The 27898-nt window shown below is 40.4% G+C and overlaps 1 protein-coding gene across 1 annotated transcript in view; it reads right to left on the minus strand.

Moving 5' to 3' along the window:
- The window catches only part of LOC126475013 (uncharacterized), a 276772-nt gene that overhangs the window by 227163 nt on the left and 21711 nt on the right, over positions 1-27898 (minus strand). The window contains exons 2-3 of the mRNA XM_050102551.1: positions 21111-21317; positions 13875-13988 (exon numbers count right to left, since the gene is read on the minus strand). The gene's annotated coding sequence lies outside the window, so the exon portion shown is untranslated. The remainder of the gene's footprint in view (positions 1-13874; positions 13989-21110; positions 21318-27898) is intronic.

Here is a 27898-nt window from a genome sequence, read left to right on the forward strand (position 1 = left end):
TTCTTCCTCTTTTCCTGCACTTTTCGCAGTGCTCCTTGGATATTTATTTTCAGAGGGATATGTTTCCGAAGTGGTGTGTGGTCTGCAGTCCAGAATGGAGAGATATTAACTGACACCAAATACCAGCTGTCAGAAAGATGGTGTAACTTTAGGTTTCCTCAGATATTTAAGATTATCTTTGTCATTTATGTGTCTATTCAATGTCAGAAGTGTCTCCTCACCTGGATTGTCATCAACACTGAAAATAGTGTAAGACACTTTCCTCCACGTCAGGTAGCTTGGATCAATTCTGACGACACAGTTACTTATGGTACTGATGGAGCCATACCACCCCAGAAAACATCTTCAAGCATTGGGTTACACCCGCATCCATGCAGATGCTGAACTTGCAATCAGCATGCACTGGGAACAAAAGAATGCCCTTTTGTTCTCCTTCTGACTAAGCTGATTCATGCATACTTAAGGGAACCATTACGAGCTTCAACTAGTGTATTCCAGCTTCCCACACTTAGTGAAGTTGTCGTCAATAAACCTTTACAACAACTTGTTGCCTTGGGCACTGTAAACATTATTCTCACTGGTGGTGATAGTTGCACCTTCTTCAATCGACAACGATATCGATATCAGTTCTACACGCTGTTATCACCATTCTACTCATTCGCAGTAACTATCAGGTAACTACTACCAGTCTTACTCATGGCTGTCAGTTTCTCATATAGAATACATCATTATGAGCACTTTGTAACTTCAGCAAAGCTAGAACTTTTCAATTTTGTAGTAATTAGCATGTTGATGCCTTGTAGGAATTTGGTCACCAAGCCAGACCACTGTTGACCCAAACCATCCAGGACTAGAGACTCGTATACCACTGCACCTTCTTAATCATGATGTGCTGTATTGTATTTGTCCTACTCATTAGTACTAAAGGTGCTCCACCCTTTCAAAACCATCCATCCTCATCAGGTATAGTGTTTGAACATTTAGACAATTTATTGTATACACCGCATCAAGTGTCCATTATGGCCAACTTGAGTTTGACAGTTTTACAAGAAGAAGAAACAGTCTTATAACAGGTTACCAACCGGTTGATTTGCTATGAATCAATACTCCACAATTTGGGCCATACTGAGACCCTTCATAACCTAGGAGATGTCAAACGGGTACTTAGTGCCTCACATGAACAATTGGGAAGCACTGCAAATGCAGTATCATTTCATCGCATAAAATGAGCTTAGTTTAATGCGGGCAGCACCATATTGAAAACAAGTGATTGGCACTCCTGATCAGACATGCTGATTGTTGGGACAATGCTTTCAACCAGGCCACTTCCCTTTACAAGCAAAACCATGAGATTCTCATATGCCAGCATGTACGTCTTGAACATATTGAAGATAATCTTCGATCGACTACCCAACAAATCCATAATGTAGACATCAATTTAATATAAAGAATTGAGGAACTCGATAGAGCTGGAATTGGTCAATGTGCAACAAGACCTACTGAACATAACTTCTTCTCTTGAAGTAATCAGGGTGATGCAGATTTTACTATACAGTACACATGCACTCCAATTGCATATCAATATCCTCTATGATACTATTCAGTTAGGCCTGCAACAAAAACTCAGCCCTAACTTACTAACCTCAAAGATGTTCTTACACATTAGCATATCAATATACAGTTAGGCCTGCAACAAAAACTCAGCTCTAACTTACTAACATCAAAGATGTTCTTACACATTCTCACTAATACATTATGTGATCAAAATATCCAGACACCCCCAAAAACATACATGTTTCATATTAAGTGCATTGTGCTGCCACTAATATCAGGAACTCCATATCAGTGACATCAGTAGTCATTAGACATTTAGAGAGCGGAATGGGGCACTCCATGGAAATCACGGACTTCGAATGTAGTCAGGTGATTGGGTGTTACTTGTGTCATACATCTGTACATGAGATTTATACACTCCTAATCATCCCTAGGTCCACTGTTTCCGATGTGATAGTGAAGTGGAAACATGAAGGGACACGTACAGCACAAAAGTGTACAGGCCGACCTCGCCTGATGACTGACAGAGACCACCAACAGTTGAACAGTGTTGTAATGTGCAATAGGTAGCAATCTATCCAGACCATCACACAGGAATCCCAAACTCCATTAGGATCCACAGCAAGTACTATGACGGTTAGGTGGGAGGTGATAAAACTTGGATTTAATGGTCAAGCGGCTGCTCAAAAGCCACACATCACACTGGTAAAAGCCAAACGAGGCCTTGCTTGGTGAGAGGAGCATAAACATTGAATGATTGAACAGTGGAAAAACATTGTGTGGAGCGACGAATCACGGTACACAATGTGGTGATCTGATGACGGGGTTTGGATATGGCGAATGCCCAGTGAACATCATCTGCCAGCATGTGTAGTGCCAACAGTAAAATTCGGAGGCGGAGGTGCTATGGTGTAATCGTGTTTTCCATGGAGGGGGCTTCCACCCCCTGTTGTTTTGCATGGCACTATCACAGCACAGGCCTACATTTATGTTTTAAGCATCTTCTTGCTTCCCACTGTTGAAGACCAATTCGGGGATGGTGACTGCATCTTTCAACAGAATCAAGTACATGTTCAGAATGCACGACCTATGGAAGAGTAGTTACATGATAATAACATTCCTGTAATGGACTGGCCTGCACAGAGTCCTGACCTGAATCCTATAGAGCACCTTTGGGATGTTTTGGAATGCCGACTTCATGCCAGACCTCACCAACTGACATTGATACCTCTCCCCAGTGCAGCACTCAGTGAAGAATAGGCTGCCATTCCCCAAGAAACTTTCCAGCACCTGGTTGAATGTGTGCCTATGAGAGTGGAAGCTGTCATCAAGGCTAAGTGTGGGCCAACCATATATTGAATTCCAGCATTACCAATGGAGGGCACCACAAATGTGTAAGTTATTTTCAGGCAGGTATCCGGTACTTTTGATCACGTAGTGCATCTCATCCCACTTGATGCCACCCATACAGATGATTTATCCCATTTGACAACCAACTCTATCACACTATTACTCTGCCACTCAGGTACACTTGTCATGATCAGCAAGCAAGCTGTGTGCACAGATATTGTTACCTATTACTTGTACCAACTGTGAGCTTGAATGTTACCACTTACACCCATTCCCAGTTAACTGGCCTACAATTGAAAAACACATACTCTGCAAATAAATGACATCCTGGTAATTAGCAGAGATTGTCAAAAACACACCACCATGCATCTCAATAGCCTTAAGTGTTGTCCACACATTAATTACTATATGCATCCTACTTTATCAGTCAACACTAGCATAAAGAGCTGTGAACTTACACTATTTCTAGGAAAAACTACCATCCCTCCTTGCCCTCACATTGCTCTGACAATGCGTTGACCTTGGTCCACCCCTGTTGGCAATAGTACAATATATTCCATGCATCAACCTATTATTACAATATTTTTTAACTTGCTACCAGCCCATGGCCACGTCCCAGACATATCATATCACAACTGCAGACAGTGGTCTTTTACTTAATATTTCTTTGTGTGACATAATCACCACTACTATTAAATTTTCAGCTCATTTGCTTTAGATACATAATGTTAGTCTTAGGCCATTCCTGTTGCACCTGCCTGAAGTACCAGTACCTTTACCACAATCGAACGACTATCTGGTGTTATCCAACACATCTCGGAGCTATCTCTTAGAGTCCATAAGTGAACTACTGGTCAAGGGATGTGGACAAATTACTCTCGACTGCACTACCATGCACATTGCTGAATGGCACACTCAGAGTTATTCCAATCAAGTGGTCATTCCAAGCATTACCTCTGCACCTGTAGCTCTAATGGTCATTGACATCACTGTATGGATTTTGTATAAATATGGCTACTGTATATCCTGCAAGCCACTACCACAGTTTGTACCAGATCTCCAGCCAAATGGTGAATACCGTGGGTAACATCTGATGAGTCACACTACTTCACAGGCATGGCCCTCCCAATATGTTAAGCTACAGAGTTTTGTATAGCTGTCTGCTCAAGTTTTCAGCAAATTTGTTAAAAACAGTTTATGGAAAAGTAGTTTTCAGATACCATGAGTAAAAACAAACTACCTATTTGTAATGAAAACATTTGATACTTGGTTTCTTGAATTGCCAATTACGCCTCTGACAGGCTTGTTCTGTATTAGTATCTATCTCTTATTGTTAGTTTACCCCCTTTTTATTGTGAGTCACTTTGGCCTCCATTGTCGCAATTCGCACCTACGAGTGATGTAGTCACTGGTATTCAACATGCTCTCATTCAACCAGTCAGCCCTCTAATCACTTCGACTCCTGGTCTGTATAACAACGCCTGGGTGATAATGCACTTCAGCTCAGCTGCAGCCCAGCTAGTCACTGCCACTGTGCCTTGGTTCCATGCATATGGTTAACTACTTGCTGCTGCACCAACTCTGATGGCTTTCCAAAGTGTGTAGAAAAGATGTTATATCACCACATACTTCTATTTATGACTGACTCAAGTGACACCAATGGATCATGATATTGTAAAGTAAAAACAAAAACTTTGTACTCCCTGGCCCAATGGCCCAATTGTATATATCATAATCAATTTTTTTTAAAATGAGAATTTATCTTTCTATCAGTTTTAAGACCCCCATTTTAAATAAAAAATACTAAATATTGGTTTCCTTCCATATAAGTAAAAAAAAAAGTACATGGTAACAAGCAATAATGGAAAAAATTGTATTGTATTCTACTTCCATCATTTTAACTTAGCCTCAGGCAATACATTAGCAGTTACGTAAACTACTCCGTCATACTTGTGGCTGGCTCCCACGCTTTTACACTGAGCCAGGGACACCACCACAGTATTGCTGAGTGAGAAACGCCAAGTTTCTGCCACAAACCCACCACTGTGAGGACCAGGTGCTATCATGTGAGGTAAGCAAGAGAGTTGGTGAGGTTGTGGTCACAACAGCGGGTAGCTCTCTTGCCTGCGAGCTTCCTTAACTCTCTTGATGCGTCCACCAGTCCTCTTTCTGTACCATGTGCCATTTTTTTCCCTGAACCCTGGCATTTATCATTTTACATGTAGAAAACCATCCCAGATGCCCACCTGATACAGTCCTGACAAGTAAAAATAATAGTGCAAATTAAATCAAACATTCCTTCAAAATAATAAAAAATTAAACAAAATCAAGCAGCAAGTTTAGTCAACTTCATGTACACTGCTCTGCAAAACTAAAGGATGGAAAATGAATGAAAGTGAAGGAGGATGTTGCTAGATGTCTCCCAGTCATATACAGAAAGTTGTACATTCCATTGTGTGGGATCATGTGACTACAGTTTGAAAAGGCTTGCCCCACAACACAAGGCAGCTGAAGGAACTCAAATAGACAGTGTGTGTCAATCAGTGAGAAGTTACAGTGCACTGTGGTGGTGTTATTCATTACAACATGTTCAGAGAAAACATTTGGATGACTTCATACAAGGAAGAATCATTGGGAAAGTGGAAGAAGCACAAAGTGTAATGAGTGTAACCCAGGAAATTGGTATTGCACACAGCACTGTTTCACATGATGGGGAGTGTTCTGAACCATAGGTACTGCTGCCCAAAGGAGAGGAATGGTCAGCCATAGTCAACTACAACAGCAGATTACTGTTACAGTGTGCAACAGGTAAGAAGGGACCTACATCAAACAGTGGGCACATTTGCAATCACATTTATCAGAACTGCAAGGCAGGCAATCTCACACTCCACAGTGGCATGTCAACTGCGTGGGAGTGGTCTCTTTTTCTGATAACCAGCACGTCATGTTCCGTTGACACCCGCACATTGGTAACACCATTTGTGATTTTGGTAGCAAAGGTATTGAATCAATAAGGACAGGGGTCTCATGCTCTTCTCAGATGAGAGCAGATTCAGTTTGCATAGTGATTCTGGACATACTCCCTTATGGTGACAGGTGAGAATATGTAGTCCACCAAGGAACATTGTCGAACATGATAATTTGGTCATCCAGGTGTTACAATGTGAGGAGGCATAATGTTGCATGACATACTGACCTCTAAATCTTTCAGTCTGGTACACTAAATGGCCAATGTTTTCCTTCTGTGTTCTATAACTAAAAGAGTGCCACGATGATCTCTCCACTGGCAAAAGATTCCAGTTTAGTCCCCCTTTCGGATATCTGGGGGAGGTGAGAATGAGAAAAAGATGGAATAATCAATGAAAGGGTAATACCCTATAAATCATAGTATGAGATGTCAGAAGACTGAATGTGATAGGGAAACTGGAAGATGTGAAAGAATAATTGCTATATTTATATATTTTTTATGAATAGGAAGGTAGGACAGAAAGTGAGTAACCACAAACCATTCAGTGATAAGAGTTGTTCTCATCAGAATCAACAACAAACCAATGCTGACGACAATAGTTGAAGTATAGATGCCTACGTCACTAGCAGAAAATGAAGCAATAGAGAAAGTATATGAAGATATTGAATGAGTAATTCAGTACTTAAAGGGAATTGAAAATCTAATAGTCATTGGGTTTTTAATGCAGTCAAAGGGAAAGGAGAAGAAGAAAGGATTATGGGAGTATATGATAGTAAGAATGAGAGAGGGGAAAAACTTGAGTCCTGCAAACAATTTCAGCTAGTAATAGCAAATATTCTGTTGAAGAGTCTCAAGAGGAAAATGTATATGTGGAAAAGTCACAGAGACAAATGAAGATTCCAGCTGGATTACATCATGCTCAGACTGTTTCATACCCAGGAGCAGATATAGACTCAAATCACAATTTAATAATCATGAAGAGTAGACTGAAGTAAGCAGTGTGGAAGGAAGTTGGATACTGAAATACTGAGGAAGGATAAGACACATTTGAAGTTCACTAAAGATGTGTATACTGTGATCAGGAGTACCACAGTAGGTAATTCAGTTGAAGAGGAGGGGACATCTCTAAAAAGGGCAATCACTGGTGTTGGAACGACAAACATAGTTACTAGAAAGGTAACTGCAAAGAAACATTGGGTAACAAAGATATACTTCAACTGATCATCAAAAGAAGAAAGTACAAAAATGTTGAGGGAAAGATAGGAATACTGCAATATGAGCCAGTTACAAATAAAATAAATAGGAAGTGCAGGTAAACCAAGGAGAAATGGATGCAGGAAAGATGTGAAATCAAAAAGGATATGATTGTCAGAAGTACTGACTTAGCATATAGTAAAGTCAAAACAACATTTGGTGAAATTAAAAGCACGGGCAGCATAATTAAGAGTCAATGGGAATTCCCCTGTTAAACACAGAGGAGAGAACAGGTAGGTGGAAAGAGTACACTGAAGGCTTCTGGGAGGAGACAAATTGTCTGAAGATGTAACAGAAGTAGAAACTGAAATCAATATGAAAGAGACAGGGGATTCAGTATTAGAGTCAGAATTTAAAAGAGTTTTGGAGGACTTCAGATCAAATAAGGTAGATGGGATACATAACATGCTGTTGGAGTTTCTAAAATCGTTGGGGAAAGTGGTAACCAAATTACTTTTCAGTTTGAGGTGTAGAATCTATGAGTCAGGCAACATACGAGGGTAATCCCAAAAGTAAAGTCTGCATTTTTTTATAAGTACATAGACCTGTCTTTTTCTATAATGGTTTATATCAGTTTACAGCTTGAACATTTAGCTATTTTTCTACATAATCACCATTTCTGTCAATGCATTTTTGTAGGTGCTGTGGCAGTTTTTGTATGCCCATGTCATATCAGCTTACCTCCATGCTGTTCAGAAAGTTGTGAACCACTTCTTTCACCTCGTTGTCGGAGCTGAATAGCTTTCTGGCCAAATTTTCTTTTAATCTAGGGAACAGGTGATAGTCAATGGGCGCCAAGTTAGGACTATAGGGTGGGTGGGTGATTATGTTCCACTGAAACTGTTGCAGGAGAGCAACGGTTTGCCGAGCAATGTGCGGGCAAGTGTTGTCATGGAGAATGTGTACGCCCTTGCTCAACATTCCTCTTCTCCGGTTCTGAATTGCCCATTTGAGTTTTTTCAGAGTCTCACAGTACCTGTCAGTGTTAAATGTGGTCCCAGTGATCCACCTCCGATGACGAGGTGAAAGAAAAGGTTCATAATTTTGTTAACAGCATGGCAGCAAGCTGGTATGACATGGCATACAAAACCTGCCACAGCATCTACAAAAATTCATCAAAAGAAATTGTGATTATGTTGAAAAATAGCTAAATGTTCAAGCTGTAAACTGATGTAAACCATTGTAGAAATAAACAGGTCTATATACTTATAAAAAAATAGGAGACCTTACTTTTGGGATTACCTTCGTACAATCAGATTTTCAGAAAACCATCATCGATATAATTTCAAACATAGCAATAGCTGGTAATTGTAACTATTATACCATCAGCTTAACAACTCATGCATCCACCCTACTGACAAGAATAATATACAGAATAATAGAAGAGAAATCTGAGGACCTATTAGACAATGATCAATTTGGCTTTAGGAAAGGTACAGGGACCAGGGAGTCAGCCCTGAAATTGCACTTGATGATGGAAACAAGACTGAAGAAACATCAAGACACGTTCACAGGAACTGTGATTTGGAAAGGGCATTCAGCAGTATGAAATGGTGCAAGATGTTCAAAATTCTGAGAAAAATAGGAGTAAGCTATAGGGAAAGATTGATAATATACAATATGTGCAAGAATCAAGAGGGAATAATTAGACTAGAGGACCAAGGATGAAGTACTAAAATTCAAACAGATGTAAGCCAGGGATGCAGTCTTCCACCCCTACTGTTCATTCTATACATTGAAGAAACAGTGACAGAAATAAAATAAAGTTTCAAAAGTGGGAATAAAATTCATGGTGAAAGAATTGCAATAATCAGATTTCCTGGTAACATTGCTACGCCCCGTGAAGGTAAAGAAGAATTACAGGATTTGTTGAATGGAATAAACAGTCTTATGAGTACAGATACAGATTGAGAATAAACCAAAGACAAAAGTAATGGAAATGAGAACAGCAAGAAGCTTAACATCATAATTCATGAGCATGAAGAAGATGAAATTAAGGAATTCAGCTGCATAAGAAACAAAGTAACACATAGGAATGAGATTTTCACTCTTCAGCGGAGTGTGCACTGATATGAAACTTCCTGGCAGATTAAAACTGTGTGCCACGCCGAGACTCAAACTTGGGACCTTTGCCTTCCGCGGGCAAGTGCTCTACCAACTGAGGTACCCAAGCATGACTCACGCCCCATCCTCACAGCTTTACTTCTGCCAGTACCTCGTCTCCTACCTTCCAAACTTTACAGAAGCTCTCCTGCAAAACTGGCAGAACTAGCACTCCTGAAAGAAAGGATATTGCGGAGACATGGATTAGCCACAGCCTGGGGGATGTTTCCAGAATAAGATTTTCACTCTACAGTAAAGATAGGTTGTTGAAAAGTACTAGACCAATTTACTTCAAATTTTTACATAAAGCTCTAATAAACATTCGGGCAGACATAGGATATATATTTGTTTGACATAAATAATATGGTATAGAAAGGAGAAACATTGTTAGCAGAAACTTCAAAAAGTTCTTGACTGATTTCCTTCAAATCATTACTTGATACTCTAATAAAAATTTAGATGGACAAAGGATACACATTTTTCAATATACAATAGACTCTTGACTCCAGCTCATTACTACCTGGTTGCTACTCACCATATAACGAGATGCTGAGTCGCGATAGGCACAACAAAAAGATTCACGCAATTATAGCTATTGGCCATTAAGCCCTTTGTTTTCTCCATGATGAAATGAGAATTATCTTTTTGTAGGTACTGTTCTTTTCCAAAGCTTTAGAAAGCAAGTGCCACCTACAATACTGCGAGGCCCTTCAAAATGTATTGTGTGTCTTTTGTGCTTCTAGCACATCTAGAGTCACAATTATAAGGTACATACTATACTGTTAATATTTAATAAAGTAGCAGACCACTCTTCAACAAACAAGCCCTTTTCTAATGCCCACAAAGAACAATGAACAAACACAGACAGCAGCTCTGTTGCCAACCCTGTGTTCTTTATTTCTTCAGCTGTATATCAGACTTCAAAAGTGTGTGCATTGTCCAGTTGTTGTTTTGTGTGGCCCTTTATATTTAGAACCCAATATGGGTGACAAACAAAAAAGATTTCTAGTGACTATGAATCAGAAACTATATTGTTGTAACGTGGCTGGATTGTGGGGATAGCAGCCAAAACTATTGCTTTGGGGTTAGGGGTGGGAAAAAATACTGTTTGAGAGTGGAAGAAAAATTGAGCAGAAATTGGAAAGTCATGTGTGCCCCATGCTGGTGGAAGTGGAATAGAAGTAAGGAAGACAATGCTGAAAGTTAAGCATAAAGAAGTGAAGGAAGCTTTATTTTTGTGGCATAAACGTTTAAGAGGAAAAGGTCTGCACATTACTGAGCCAATATTGCAGAAAAAAGCATTGCAATTTCAGTGGAAAATAGAAGGAGAAGATTCAGAACTTACGACCAGTGGTAGATGGTTGGCTCGGTGCAAAAAATGATTTGTTATTGGCATAATTACAATTGGTTAAGAGGCTTTATCCATGGACAAAGAGGCTGTGCCACTGTTTAAAAGACTATGGTTCAAAATTAATTGATGAGGGTGGAATTTCTGGTGAACAACTGTGGTTTAAATTACAAGATGCTCCCTCAAAAATGCTTGCTTCAAAAAAGGAAGCTGTAGCACCAAGATACAAGATAAGTATGGTACAAATCCCATATTGGCTTGTAGTAATGCAACTGGTCTCCAAAAGCTTAGAAATACATTACTGTGAAAATCACCAAAACCTGTAGCTTTCAAAAACCTGAAAAATTAGAAATCACTGCCCTGACATTATGTTCATCAAAAGAAAACATGGACGAATACGGAAATCTGCAAAACCTGGTTCCAAAATAAATTTGTATCAGCTGTAGAGAAATATCTGAAAGATATCTCACAGACAATTTTGACTCAGATGCAGGGCATTTAAAACATTAGATAATTTTTTTCTACAATATATATTCTATTTCCTCATAGGTAATTTTAAACAAAAATTGTACACACAGCAATGTGCTCTTATGGTTTCTTCCTCACAGTTGGTTTTAACAGAAAATAGGAAAGTTGATTTTATGACTGTTGTGATTAGAGTACTACCACACATTCTGAACTTTGCAATCCTACACATTCATAGATTAAAAGGATGCAAAATACTGTCATTGAAGTTACTATTATCATAGATCCAACAGCTTGAAAGGTTTTGCTCATACCCCATTTATCAACAATTTCAACCAATTTACTCATTCACTTCTAGCAATTTCAATTCCCAATACAGTTATCACTTGCAGTAACAGTACACAAGGCTCAAGGTCAGAGAGAGGGGGAAGAGAGATGGTCAGAGAGAAAAGGGGGAGGGAGGCAATGGGGACAGAGAGGGGAAAGGAGGAGATGGAAGAGGGAGGGGAAAGACAGAGATGGAGAAAGAAGAGGAGCTGGTATTGTTGATTATTTGTAACTGAATGTGCAACTACACCAAGATTCATGACCAACATGGGTACTGAAATCTGTACCCTCTTCAGACTGCCTACAATAATGTACTACCAATGATAATTACCCATTCACTGCAAATGGGTCAGCTATAAAGACATATGGTCATCATCTGCTGCATGTCCTCATTGTGTTTGAAGAACACAAACAGGCATAGCAACAGTCTTGAAGCCCCTCAATTCTTAACGGTTCATTGAGTCACTTAGCCTCCAGTTGTGGCAAGCAGTTGACCAAAATGTGCTTAATAGCATTGTATTTGATTGTGAGTGGTTGTTGGTGACACTAGAATATTTTGTGACTCTGTGAACAAGTATACATTAAGAGGAGAAATTATGTAGCTATCTTTTGTTTCATCTTCTGTCATTCATTCAAGGATAAATTCACTTTCTAATTGTGTGAACCATAATATGAGATTTTCTTGTTGAAATCATGATGGTTTCATAGCTATAGGAGTGATTACGAGGTGTCACCTAGAGATTGCGGTGTCACGCAAGCACGGCAACACGAATTGATACCACAGACATTATCAAGGGTTTGCTGCAATCTGCATCAACCAATGGAAGGGCCTCCTGAAGACTATTCCTTGCTCTCAGCATAGCAGCACCTTCTCACTGAGGTCAGTATAGTGCTAAGCATGTAAGAGCTCAGCCCAGTTCAAGACATCACCTATGGCAGCCAACATCATCATGTAGAACAGTGACAGTTAAAGTTTCTGATGAAATGTACTTATGTAAATGTTGCATTTTGTACTGTGCAAGAACAGCTTTGTTAATCTGTGCATCAAGTGATGCTTTCACAGTCAATGACATTTGTAGTAAATTATCAAGCTGTCCTGTGGCAAAGACTGTGTCAAACCATAGTATGAGATTTTCTTTCTGAAGGAGTTGTGGTTTCATTGTTTCCAGTAGCTGCTCCATAATTTCACCCATAACAAAGCAAGGACAAAGAATAGTTGGTCTACAGATCACAATTAGGGGAACACTTGCTGCCTACATAATAACAGTTGTAGAATGCAGAACTTACTTTTTGTCCACTGTTGATCCCAACGTGTACAAACTCTGTGTTAAACATTGCACAGAAACTATTCCTGAGAAAGTCACACATGGCACCATTGTGATATTGTTAGATGACTATTTTGACATTAAAGGCCATGTAGCAGCTGCTAGGCTTAAATTTTTTTGTCCGAAGAAGCAGTCTGCTCAGACAGTCAAACAGTAGACAGTAGAACTCAGAGCTCTCACCAGACATTGCAAGTTTAAATGTTCATGTGGCATAATGATGTGAAGTAATTGTAAGTGATGCTATTATGCAGAATCTATCCAATGAATACATTCACACTGCATCTCTAAAACTGTCAGGTCCTGATTTAAAACCAGTACTATCTGTTGTGGAATCTCAAACAATTGTGGACTCAGAAGAGATTGATTTTGAGGCTCATTGTATTTCTTTTGTTCATAGTGCATCAGACACTCAGTACCATGTACATCATAGTGTTCAAGTAATTAAGAATAGTGTTCAGACAAACAGTAGGAACAGTAGAAGTAACAACTTTCAGTCTTGTAGCACATGGAGAGAGTTACAAAACTCCAGGTAAAAACCATTGCCTGTGTTTTTCAAGGCACGATTGTAAGTATTGTCCATGCCATAACATTGGTTGCTTTCCATGTGGACATGAAGGTCACAATGATACTGTAAGTTTACATGGCAAGCAGGGCAAAGATGATAGTCACCACTGTTCTAGTGCCTTGCAGGCACAGCTTCACCGTCAACAATTGTTCACAATGCAGGTGATGTCACTCATTCAGGCACAAGCTGAACCAAATATTTCTCCACTGCAAAATTCTTTCAGTGCTATACACAGACAGGCAAACAAACTTTTTGTGGAACGCAAGGCAAGGAAGTTGCAATTGGTCACTGGTGCTGTTGTTTCCTGATAAATAAAGATACTTAGCCCTCCACTACAGCTGACTACTTCTACGTTATTTGACCATGGCTGACAAGAAATTTCAGTCCTTGGTGTGTGTAGTTTGCCAGCAACTTTCCAGGTAGAGACAAAGTGCATATCGTTTCATGTACTCAGTTCTAAAAACAGTACAAACATATTTTGCTTATAGTTACTTGATTTGTTCAGCTTGTGCATTCAGAACAATGTGTTAATAATCTGAACAGCATTTCAGTAATAAGAAACCTGCCATAGCACAACAAGAGCAGCTAATATTTTATAATTTATAATGTTATTACCTGTAACAGTAACAATTAAGGAACCTGAATAGGTGTCAGTTGAGTTTGTTGCTATAAGAGTCCAACTTCCACTTTGTTCTTTTTGTAGTTGAGTTGCTCTCACTCCACATTCACCTATTACAAGCAAGTAGAAAAATTAGTTGTCTTATGAAAAAAATAAGTACCATGTATCATAATATATTTACTTTTAATAACTGTTTGCTAGCACCTTGACATCTAGCATTTACACAAAGATTTTTTTAAAGTATCTGATGAAATATAATGTTTCTTTCCTGACTCAATTCAGTGTCAATATGAATTCCTTGAACTTTGATACATTTATTTTCTATATTCTTAGATAAACCTAAAAGTAGCTGTCATGCTCTATTTGGATTAAAAACAAGTTTTTTGGCTGCAAACCACTTTAATGCAAAGTTAAGTGTTTTCCCTGTATTCTTGTCAAGAGTTCCAAAGTTATAATGCAAAGCAGTTGAAGTTTAAGTAGCAGCATAGTACACTCATGCTCATAAATTAAGGATAATGCTGATACATGGTGAAACAACGCTCTGGTGGGTGGTTTGTGGGTTTAAATCATCTCAGAGTATGACCATGCAGTGCATTTGACCTGCGGTCGTTGCACGGTGGCCCTGAAATCAGTCCACATACACAGAGGTGTGTTGGTGCATGTCAGAGTACGGTGCAGCGAGTAAGTGTGCAGCCATTTTCAGATGTGCTAATGGTGACCGTTTGTTGAAAATGGCTCAAAGAACACATATTGATGACTTTATGAGGGGTAGAATACTAGGGTGACTGGAGGCTGGTCAAACACAGCAGCTCGTAGCACAGGCCCTCCATGTGCCACAAAGTGTGATCTCAAGACCATGGCAACGATTCCAGCAGACAGGAAACATGTCCAGGCACTACAGTATGGGATGTCCACAGTGTACAACACCACAAGAAGACCAATATCTCACCATCAGTGCCCACAGACGGCGATGGAGTACTGCAGGTAGCCTTGCTCGGGACCTTAACGCAGCCACTGGAACAGTTGTCTCCAGACACATAGTCTACAGACGACTGAACAGACATGGTTTATTCAGCCTGAGACCTGCAAGGTGCATTCCACTGACCCCTGGTCACAGGAGAGCCCATACAGCCTTGTGTCAAGGACACAGTACATGGTCATTGGAACAGTGGTCCCAGGTTATGGTCATGGACAAGTCCAGGTATAGTCTGAACAGCGATTCTCGCTGGGTTTACATCTGATGTGAACAAGGATCCAGATACCAACCCCTTAATTTCCTAGAAAGGGACCTGTATGGAGGTCGTGGTTTGATGGTGTGGGTTGGGATTATGATTGGTGCACGTACACCCCAGCATGTCTTTGACAGAGGAACTCTAACAGATCAGGTGTATTGGGCATCATTTTGCACCAGTATGTCCGTCTTTTCACAGGTGCAGTGGGCCCTACCTTCCTCCTGATGGATGATAACGCACGGCCCCACCAAGCTGCCATTGTGGAGGGGTATCTTGAAACAGAAGATATCAGGCGAATGGAGTGGCCTGCCTGTTTGCCAGATCTAAACCACACTGAGCACATCTGGGATGCTCTTGGTCGATGTTTTGCTGCATGTCTTCAAACCCCTACGACACTTCAGGAGCTCCGACAGGCACTGGTGCAAGAATGGGAGGCTATACCCCAGCATCTGCTCGACCACCTGATCCAGAGTATGCCAACCTGTTGTGCAGCCTGTGTATGTGTGCATGGTGATTATATCCCATATTGATGTCGGGGTACATGTGCAGGAAACAGTGGCGTTTTGTAGCATATGTGTTTTGGGATGGTTTTTTCAACTTAACATCAATACCATGGCCTTACAGATCTGTGTTGTGTGTGTTCCCTATGTGCCTACGCTATTAGTGCCAGTTTTGTGTTGTGGCACATTGTGTGGCACCACATTCTGCAATTATCCTTAATTTATGAGCATGAGTGTAGATAACAGACTGTAACACACAATGGAGCAGGTAATTGGCAGAAACATTGAAACAGAAGCAGGCAATGGCAGAGCCCTGTGGAAGACCAGCATTAACTTTTACTTAGGAGGGAATGTCTATTTCTAAGACAAACAGGGTTCAGTTTTTAACAGGAGGAAATTACTGCTAATGTCGATGTGTGTACACCATAAAACTACAATATGTTGAAAGGAATGTAGTAAATCTACTTGGATCATATAATAAAGTGCTACCATCTTCTAATTTTCAAAATCTGTTAAAATATGATCACTGACTTTCAGGGCAGGTTCTAAAGTATTTTAACTTGGTCAAAAGCCAAACTGAGTGTTGTAAAGAAGGTCATGATCATCTTTCCTTTTTTCTTCAAAATTATTTCTTAATTGCACTTCATGAGCGATTCAAATATTTTTTTAAGTACTAACATGACAGATACTGACCAGTAGCCCTGAGGGCATTGTTTGTCACCTTTTTTGAATACTGGGACAATTTTTGAGATTTTGAGTAAATCCAGAAAAACTTCATGCTCTGGACATTTATTAAAAATTGAATGGCCTACTTAATAGGTCAATTGTTCTTTTAATATACACTCCTGGAAATGGAAAAAAGAACACATTGACACCGGTGTGTCAGACCCACCATACTTGCTCCGGACACTGCGAGAGGGCTGTACAAGCAATGATCACACGCACGGCACAGCGGACACACCAGGAACCGCGGTGTTGGCCGTCGAATGGCGCTAGCTGCACAGCATTTGTGCACCGCCGCCGTCAGTGTCAACCAGTTTGCCATGGCATACGGAGCTCCATCGCAGTCTTTAACACTGGTAGCATGCCGCGACAGCGTGGACGTGAACCGTATGTGCAGTTGACGGACTTTGAGCGAGGGCGTATAGTGGGCATGCGGGAGGCCGGGTGGACGTACCGCCGAATTGCTCAACACGTGGGGCGTGAGGTCTCCACAGTACATCGATGTTGTCGCCAGTGGTCGGCGGAAGGTGCACGTGCCCGTCGACCTGGGACCGGACCGCAGCGACGCACGGATGCACGCCAAGACCGTAGGATCCTACGCAGTGCCGTAGGGGACCGCACCGCCACTTCCCAGCAAATTAGGGACACTGTTGCTCCTGGGGTATCGGCGAGGACCATTCGCAACCGTCTCCATGAAGCTGGGCTACGGTCCCGCACACCGTTAGGCCATCTTCCGCTCACGCCCCAACATCGTGCAGCCCGCCTCCAGTGGTGTCGCGACAGGCGTGAATGGAGGGACGAATGGAGACGTGTCGTCTTCAGCGATGAGAGTCGCTTCTGCCTTGGTGCCAATGATGGTCGTATGCGTGTTTGGCGCCGTGCAGGTGAGCGCCACAATCAGGACTGCATACAACCGAGGCACACAGGGCCAACACCCGGCATCATGGTGTGGGGAGCGATCTCCTACACTGGCCGTACACCACTGGTGATCGTCGAGGGGACACTGAATAGTGCACGGTACATCCAAACCGTCATCGAATCCATCGTTCTACCATTCCTAGACCGGCAAGGGAACTTGCTGTTCCAACAGGACAATGCACGTCCGCATGTATCCCGTGCCACCCAACGTGCTCTAGAAGGTGTAAGCCAACTACCCTGGCCAGCAAGATCTCCGGATCTGTCCCCCATTGAGCATGTTTGGGACTGGATGAAGCGTCGTCTCACGCGGTCTGCACGTCTAGCACGAACGCTGGTCCAACTGAGGCACCAGGTGGAAATGGCATGGCAAGCCGTTCCACAGGACTACATCCAGCATCTCTACGATCGTCTCCATGGGAGAATAGCAGCCTGCATTGCTGCGAAAGGTGGATATACACTGTACTAGTGCCGACATTGTGCATGCTCTGTTGCCTGTGTCTATGTGCCTGTGGTTCTGTCAGTGTGATCATGTGATGTATCTGACCCCAGGAATGTGTCAATAAAGTTTCCCCTTCCTGGGACAATGAATTCACGGTGTTCTTATTTCAATTTCCAGGAGTGTATAATTAGACAAACATTGCACTCCATACTTTTGGAATGATCATACTTAAAATGTTGATTGCCATGTGATTGCTGGTGGACACCAGGAGGTTCACACATGATGCAATGTGCCCACTGGTGGCGACATGCAGTACTGTGCATTTATTTGTATTTTAATGTTGAGCTGACACCACTGTACAGGAAATCAGGTACAATATCTTGATCAACACTTTGAAATTGGTTTCTTGCAACTTTACAAGCCACCCGAAAGATATATTGTGATTAACATTGTAAAGCATATGGCCACTGCTGGCCGCACAGGATTCAACAGGTTAGTAATGTGGTACATGGAACACAAAAAATGAATGAGTGAATGAATGGATAATTATAAAAGCAATGAATAGACAATGTTCTCTCTGGTTACAACAAGAAACAGTACTTAAAATCTGACAAAATTTATATATTCATTTTTTGTGAGCAGTAACCTTACCTTTCTTGTCACTTATTCTTCATTTTATCTTTTATGGGATGGAGGTTGTCCCACAAACACCCCATAAAGGATAAAATGAGGAATAAGTGACAAGAAACTTATAGTATGTGGGAAAAGATATGGTTGTAACTTTTTAAATGACAGGTTTTCGAGTTATCTCTGGCGCATTCCAAGCAACAGAAAATACAGATTTGGTGTTAAATCAGATAATTACCAGAAAGAATGGCTAAGTTTCTATCAAATTTAATTTTTGAGGAGTTCAAACATCAGAAGAGACAGTCATTGTGGCTTTTTATCAATGTGTTCATTATACGAACAAGCAATAAGATGAAGTTACTTGTTCACGCTGTGACTAATGAATTTCAAGTATAATATTAAGAGAATGTGAAACAGTATTAGATCCAATTTTATACTGTGCCACTCATTTACAATTTATGATAATAATATATGCCATAACAGTGTATTTTTTAAACACTGTGTTAGTTCTTTGCCAAGCTTATGCTACATATACATAGCTCTAGGCACACAGTGTTCCCAAACACATAATGATATTCAGTACATACTGATTTACAGAATATAATACAGGTGTCCCAGAAATGTCGTGGAAAACTTCAAGGGGTTGTAGAGAGTGTCTTGAGAAACAAATCAAGGATAGGAACCCTTGTCTGTAAACGTCATCATTCTAAAATCTCCAGCATTTTCCAGTATACAGGAGAAAAATAAACTCCAGATGGAAACCCATGGCTAAAGCCATTATCCACCATGGAAACAGAGCTTTGCATTCGTATGAGACAAGACCTTTCTATGCAGGAGCTAGCTCCATCTTCTTCATGATGATCGAGTAATCAGTTGTGATCACTGAATAACAAACAACATTGTGAGCTGTTCTACCTATGGTCTGTCAGCATACAAAGTCATATTTGCTGCTGAAAGGGTGGCCTCATAGCTGGCACCGATGCTTATAACATTGACACACTGCAACGCTGTTGGATGATGTCTGGACACAGGTTCCTATCGTCAATATGTTACTTAAGACATCCTCTACGACCCCTCAAAATTTGCCACATTTCTGGGACACCTTGTATTATATTCTGTAAATCAGTATGTACTGAATATCATTATGCGCTTTGAAACTTTGTGTGGAAAGAGGACCAGAGATAGTGATCAGGTGTGCATGAGGTGTGCCTGCTTCTGTGAGTTTTCTTTCTTTCCTGAAGAAGGCTTTGGCTGAAAGCTTAGTGTAATAGTCTGTAACTCAATGTGTCATCTTTATGGTGAATAGCAATCTATCCTTTTCATAACTGTTGATATTCAAACCTAGACTTTCCATTGTTTGTTTTATATATAGCTATGTGTAGTGTATAGTGGTCTTTAGCTCGTAGCGCATAATTACTTGTCTCATGTTACAAGCATGTACTTTATAAAATGTAATTTACAGCAACATGTGATGGTATTAGGAGTAGCCATTTGTTCAATCTAGGTTTTGCTTTGCAGGTATTAGTCTGTTCATTTATTTTCATGATGCAGTATCTGTCTGCTCATTTTGTGATTTTCATGACTATCAGTTTGTTCACTTACGTTTTACGTAAAAAAATTTTCAAGACACATGCATATAAATGTCATACATAAGCATTTTTTCATTTATTTTATAGTTATGTTCAAAAAATGTGAACAAAAAATATTTTCATATTTTTTCTAATGTAATGTATTAAATAATGATAGAAAAATTGTAAAATTTTCAATAAAATCATTGTGTTAAAATCAAATATGTTATTGTATACAAAAATAATTGAAGGTTCATTCATCATGTCTTTGCAATACAATCTTATTGGTTTTATTTAAGGTGGCATGAGCCCTCAGAAAATATAACTGTTTGCTATACCTATGGTTTTCATGTCATCTTGGGTGGTCACATATCATTTGTGCAACACAAGTTGTGAAGTCAAAATCTGAGTCAGTTGCAACAATTGTTATGAAAAGTCATGACTGAACCATGATGTGGCTGCAAGAGATGTATTTGCAAGAACAGAAATAAATGTTGTATTTGTTGTGAATTCAGCAAGAAATTGTGCTCATTATTTAAACCTGGAATATGTGCAAAGCATTAGGTGTGTGAATTTACTGAAACAGCTGAGATACCTGAAGAAGCTGCGCAATAACAACTGGTTACAAATATCATCAGTAACAAAATAACACTGGTAAGTGAAAGTTTAACTGCATTGACGGTCATCAATCAGTTTTTTAAAATGTGCAAAACATCTATTTAGTGCAAGACTTTGCCCATCTATTAATGTTTCATGCTTAAATAAGAGCAAGTTAAGTTAAAGCCATTAAAATCAAAGTCACAAAGTTTGTATCTGTAAAATAACACTTCATTTAAAGTATGTATCAAGACACAATAGAAACAAGACACAAAATCATTATTAAAGATCAGAGATGAATACTGGTGAATACTGCAGCAGTTCTCACAAAAATAATTATAAATGACCTCTTTCTTCATTCTGTTATATTTCTAGGCATAATTTATCAGTAGTGTTGTTTGTCATAGAGCCACTCATTGCAGGCAATGTGTTCTGTCTCTCACATCATTTCTAATATATATCTACCTATATTTTTACAGGATCTGACATAATAATTTTGCTAATTACAGTTTTCTGTGTTACTTTACTTGTTGTAGAGCACGCACATCATTTGTAAGATAATAGAGTCAAAAGCAACACAAAAGAATCCTATTTTAGTCAAATATTTCTGAATAAATGATGAACTTACCAGATTCTAAACCACCGCCAAAATATTCATATCCTCCAGTTTTTTCTATTTGCTCTGCTTCTAACAGAGTAATTACGTTTCCTGTCACATTAACCACACATCCTTGCAGATTAACAATTGGATCCACAATTTTTAAATAAAAATTCTGTCCTGCAGCATATTTTACTGGATAGGTTGGAAACACTGTAACCTTGGCTGAAATTGCACCTGTGATAGTTACAAGAAAACCACAGTACTTCATTATTACAAACCACACTAGAGTAATTCTAAAATTATAAAATGATGCTAATTACATATGAAAACAAAAATAGCTCCACAAATAAAAACAGTTTTGAACTAGCAAGTCCTCATGAAAAAAATACAGATAAACAAACTATATGTGGCCAACATGGATAGATCATCAACAGACTGAATTTTCAGCTTTGGAACTATAAACTGTTTCCTCCACAGAAATGAAAGAAAAGAGTTAAATTGCAGGGAATACTTTCTCTGGTGAGATGTAGTTACAAGAACTGCTGTGAACTGCTCCTACAGTGTCTAACATGTTAACTGTTGTTCACATGGAGAAAAATCCTTCTGTTAAGAAGGAAAAGTTTTGACTTGGTCTTTTTATACTCTCTCAAATTCTTCTCCCAGTATCATATCTCCCATCTAATCTTCATTCACTTCCTTTTCTGACTTCAAATTCAGTTCTCCTATGTGGCCCTTCTACATATTTCTTTCACCTTTCAACCCTACCTTCTTTGCTTAATACTGGCTTTCCACTTGGTATTCATACAACTGCTTCTGTTTTCTCAAAAGATTATTTAATTTTCTTTTAGGTGACATCTAACAGGAAAGCTCTAAATGCTTCTACAAATTTGCATTTGTCCTCTGCCATACCTGCTTAGCCATTTTGCACTTTCTATCAGTCTCATTAGTCTGTACTCCCTTCTGCTTGCTTGATTTGCTGCATTTTTATATTTTCTCCTTTTGTCAACTAAATTTAAAAATCTATCTAAAGTTGTCAACTGTGGCTTGTGTGTACCTTTTGATTCTTTGCTGCCTTCATTGTCTCATCTCTCAAACAACCTATTTACCATCTATTGCTAAACTGCTAAATTTCTGAAAAGCATTTGACTCAGTACGACATTTACATTTACAATTATTGTCAAAAGTGTGATCATACGGGGTATTGAGCTAAATTTGTAACTGGATTGAGAATTTTTTGGCAGGGAGGACACAGAATGTTATCTTGGATGGAGTGTTGATGACAAATGTAGAAGTAAATTCAGATGTGCCCCAGGGAAGTACTGAGGCTCTTGCTGGTTTTGTTTTGTATGAATGACCTTGCAGGCAATATTACTAGTAACCTCAGAATTTTTTGCTGATGAGGCTATTGTAATGAAGCACTGTGTGGAGGAAACTGCATAAACATGCAGTCACATCTTCATAAGGTTTCAAAGTAGTGCAAAGATTGGCAACTTCCTGCAAAAGTTCAGAAATGTAAAATTGTGCACTTCTCGAAATGGAAGAATGTAGTACTGCATGATTACAGCATCAATGAGTCACAACTGTAATTAGAAAACTGATACAAATACCTGCTTGTAACAAGTTGTAGCGATATGAAATGATCATATAGGCTCAGTCATAGGTAAAGTAGGTGGCACACTTCAGTTCATGGGTAGAATACTAGGGAAAATGCTATCAGTCTACAAATGAGATTGCTTAAAAATCACTTGTGCAGCCCATACTAAATAGGTCTAACAGTGGATATTCAATGAATAGAGAGAAGGGCAGCATGAATGCTCAGGGTTTGTTTTACCTATGGCAGAATGTCACAGAGATGCTGAAGAAACTGAACTGACAGATACTCGAAGAGGCAAACAGTCCCAAGAAAGTCTACTTGCAGAGTTTCAAGGACAAGCTTTAAATGATGAATCTAGAAATATACTATAACCCTCTTCATATTACTGCTGTGGAGATCATGAGGACAGGATTAGATTAATTACAGTGTGCACGGAGACATTTAAACAGTCATTCTTTGCACACTCCACATATGAATGGAACTGGTAAAAGCCCTAATAATATATACAATGGGAAGTATACTCTGGCATACACTTCACAATGGTTTTCAGAGTATGTATGTAGATAGCATTGCTTCATCCTGCTGTTTAATGCTCCCTTTAAAATTCTCACTAATGTCTAGTCCTTTCAATCCGGGTCCCATCTCCTTAATTTACTACATCAGTGTCATTTCTTCAGATTTAATCTGCAGTTAATAACCAATAAATTATGGTCAGAGTCCACAGCTGCCCATGGAAATGTTTTGAAGTTCAAAATTTGGTTTGGAAATCTCTGTCTTACATTATACACTGAAGTACTAAAGAAACTGGTATAGGCATGTGTATTCAATTTCAGAGATAAGTAAACAGGCAGAATATGGTGCTGGGGTTGGCAACACCTATATAAGACAACAAGTGTCCAGTGCAGTTATCAGATCTGTTATTGCTGCTACAATGGCAGGTTATCAAGATTTAGATGAGTCTGAACATGGTGTTTTAGTCAGCACACAAGCGATTGGGCACAGCATCTCTGAGGTAGAGATGAAGTGGGGATTTTCCCAAACAACCATTTCACGAGTGTACCGTGAACACCAGGAATCCAGTAAAACATCTAATCTCCGACATTACTGCAGCTGGAAAAAGATCCTGCAAAAACAGGACCAATGATGACTGAAGAGAATCATTCAATGTGACAGAAGTGCAACCCTTCTGAAATTGCAGCAGATTTCAATGCTGGGTCATCAACAAGTGACAGCATATGAACCATTCAACAAAACATCACCGATATGGGCTTTCAGAGTCAAAGGCCTACTCATGTATCCTTGATGACAGCATGACTCAAAGCTTTGCGCCTCACGCGAGCCCATCAACACCAACATTGGTCTGTTGATGACTGGAACCATGTTTCTTGGTCAGACAAGTCTCGTTTCAAATTGTATCAAGTGGATGGACATGTATGGGTATGGAGACAACCTCATGAATCCATGGACCCTGTATATCAGCAGGGGACTGTTCAAGCTGGTGGAGGCTCTGTAATGGTGTGGGGCATGTGCAGTTGAAGTGATATGGGACCATTATATGTCTAGATATGACTCTTACATGTGACACGTACGTAAGCATACTGTCTGATCACCTCCATCCATTCATGTCCAGTGTACATTCTGATAGACTTGGGAAATTCCAGAGGGCTGTGCAACACCCCACACATCCAGAATTGCTACAGAGTGGCTCCAAGGAGACTATTCTGAGTTTAAACACTAACACTGGGCACCAAACTCCCCAGACATGAACATTATTGAGGATATCTGGGATGCCTTGCAATGTGCCATTCAGAAGAGATATCCATGCCCTCACACTCTTACGGATTAATGGGCTGTCCTACAGGATTCACGGTGTCAGTTCCCTCCAGCACTACTTCAGACATTAGTCGAGTCCATGCCACGTCGTGTTGTGACACTTCTGCGTGCTCGTGGGAGCTCTACACGATGTTAGGCAGGCGTACCAGTTTCTTTGGCTCTTCAGTGTGTAATCCATTTTAAACATTCTATGGCCTACATGTCTCTTCCATGTTCACAACTTTGTTTCATGATTCTTAAACCAAATGTCAATAATGGCTAAAATATGTTCTGTGCAAAATTACGCCAGGTACCACCAATCTGTGTTCTCCTACAATTTTTCCCTATCTTATTTTTCCTACTGTTTATTCATTTCCCAATAGAAATACATTTTCATCTCCCTTAGTTATCTGAATTTTTATATTCACACGGTCTTTCAATCTCTTCATCATCTGCAGAGCTAGTCGGTGTTTACACTTGTACTACTGTGAATAAACATCGAGGCATTACCTGTGTGGGTTTTTAGCCCACTTTCATACTACTGTGGTGGGTGTTGGCTTTGTTTCCATCTTGTCTATCATAATGCATTCACTGTGCTGTTCGTAAAAGCTTACCGACATCCCTATTAGCTTATTCATTATTAGACCTGCATTATTTTCTTTTTGATCTGGTATTTATAATCCTGTACTCACCTGACCAAAAGTCATGTTCTTCCCGTCACCACAATTTTCACTATATCGTACTTCAGTCTATCCATTTCCCTTTTCAAGTTCCATAACCCACCTACATGATTAATGAATCTAACATCCCACTCTCCAACCCAAAGAACCTCTCTCTCTCTCTCTCTCTCTCTCTCTCTCTCTCTCTCTCTCTCTCTGTCTCTCACACACACACACACACACACACACACACACACACACACACACACACATACACACACACACACAAACAAAACTTACACACGCATGACCACAGTCTGTGGCAGTTGAATCCAGACCATGAGCAGCAGCAGCAGCATATAATGGAAGAGGCAACTGGTAAGGGTGGGGTGCTGCTGGAGAATGTGCAGGGACAAGATGGAGAGAGGATAGGTCAGCTAGGTGCAGTTGTGCAGTTGGGAGGCTGGATGGAGGTCAGGGGGGAGGGGGGGGAGGAGGGATTAGCAGAAAAGGAGAGAAGTAAAAAGAGTTGGTGCATTGGTAGAATAGATGGCTGTGTAGTGCTGGAGCAGGAACAGAGTATGGGCTAGGTGGGTGAGGACAGTGACTAATGAAGATTGAGGCCAGTAGGGTTACAGAAACCTAGGATAAGGAGAGTTCCCACCTGCACAATTCAGAAAAGCTGGTGTTGGTGGGAAGGATCCATATGGCACAGGCTGTGGAGCCTGTGTAGTGCTGGAGCAGGAGCAGGGTATGGGCTAGGTGGGTGAGGACAGTGACTAATGAAGATTGAGGCCAGGAGGTTTACAGAAACCTATGATATACTGCAAGGAGAGTTCCCACCTGCACAATTCAGAAAAGCTGGTGTTGGTGGGAAGGATCCATATGGCACAGGCTGTGAAGCAGTCATTGAGATGAGGAATATCATGTTCGGCAGCATGGTTAAGCAACAGGGTGGCCCACTTGTTTCTTGGCCACAGTTCGTCGGCGGCCATTCATGTGGACAGCCAGATTGTTGGTTGTCATGCCTACATAGAATGCAGCACAGGGGTTGCGGCTTAGCTTGTAAATCACATGACTGGTTTCACAGCTATCCCTGTCTTTGATGGGATAGGTGATGTTAGTAAGCGGACTGGAGTAGGTGGTGGTAGGAGGATGTATGTCACAGGTCTTGTATCTAGGTCTATTACAGGTATATGAAACATGAGGTATGAGGTTGGGAGTAGGGATAGTATAGGGATGAATGAGGATATTGTGTAGGTTCAGTGGACAGCGGAATACCACTGTGGGAGGGGTGGGAAGTGTGGTAGGCAGGACATTTCTCACTTCAGGGTACGATGGGAGATAGTCAAAAGCATGGTGGGGACTGTAATTCAGTTGCTCCAGTCATGAGTGGTACTGAGTTATTAGGAGAATGCTCCTCTGTGGCTGGACAGTGAGACTTACGCAGGTGGTGGATGACTGGAAAGATAAGGCATGGAAGATTGTTTTTGTGCAAGGTTGGGAGGATAATTATGGTCTGTAAAGGCTTCAGTGAGACCGTTGGTATATTTTGAGAGGGACTGCTCATCACTGCTGGTGCAATGGCCATGGGTGGCTAGGCTGTGTGGAAGGAACTTCTTTGTATGGAACAGGTGCCATCTGTCGAAGTGGAGGTACTGCTGGTGGTCAGTAGATTTGATATGGATAGAGGTACTGATGTAGCCAACTTTGAGGTTGAGGTCAGCATCTAGGAAGGTGGCTTTCTGGGTTGAGTATGATGAGGTAAAGTGAATGAGAGAGAAGGTGTTGAGGTTCTGGAGGAATGTGGATAGAGTGTCCTCACCTTCAATCCAGATAGCAAAGATGTCATCAGTGAACCTGAACCAGGTGAGGGGTTTAGGATTCTGGGTTTTTACGAAGGATTCCTCTACATGGCCCATGAATAGGTTAGCACAGGATGCTGCCATTTAGGTGCCCATAGCTGTACTGAGGATTTGTTTGTAGGTAATGCCTTCAAAGGAGAAGTAATTACGGGTGAGGATATAGTTGGTCACGGAGATTAGGAAGGAGGTTGTTGGTTTGGAATCCATCGGGAGTCTGGAAAGGAAGTGTTCGATAGCAGTAAGGCCATGGGCATTAGGAATGTTAGTGTACAGGGAGGTGGCATCAATAGTGACGAGCAGGGCACTGTGTGGTAAAGGGAAAGGAACTGTGGAGAGTCAGTCAAGGAAATGGTTGGTATCTTTTATACAGGAGGGTAGGTTCCAGGTAATAGGTTGAATGTGTTGGTCTACAAGAGCAGAGATTCTCTCAGTGGGGGCAAACCCAACAAGCCACCTTCCTAGACATTGACAGCAACCTTAAAGATGGCTATATCAGTACCTCCATCCATATCAAACCTACTAATCACCAGCAATACCCCCAGTTCAACAGCTGCCACTCATTCCTTGCCAGAAGTAGCCTACCCATCATAAAGCATCCTTTTTTTTTCCTTTCTTCACCTTTTCCTTTTATACATGTAAAGCCAAAGGTAAATTAAAGAGTTGCTTTGTGGCAGAGATAATGTTTTGGTACAAAACAGGGAGAGGAAATAGACTCTTCAACTGATTAATTTCTGTATCTTCACCTGTTTGTTTCTATAAGTGGTAGATGGTGGACATACGACTAACTCCATCATACCAGTATTGTTAAAATATGTGTATTCCAACCTTATATTAAAAAGTGTTATAAAAGTTAATAGGAATAACAAATTTCTTCATATATTTACA

Source organism: Schistocerca serialis, chromosome 4, assembly GCF_023864345.2.
Source record: "Schistocerca serialis cubense isolate TAMUIC-IGC-003099 chromosome 4, iqSchSeri2.2, whole genome shotgun sequence".
Lineage (NCBI taxonomy): Eukaryota > Metazoa > Arthropoda > Insecta > Orthoptera > Acrididae > Schistocerca > Schistocerca serialis.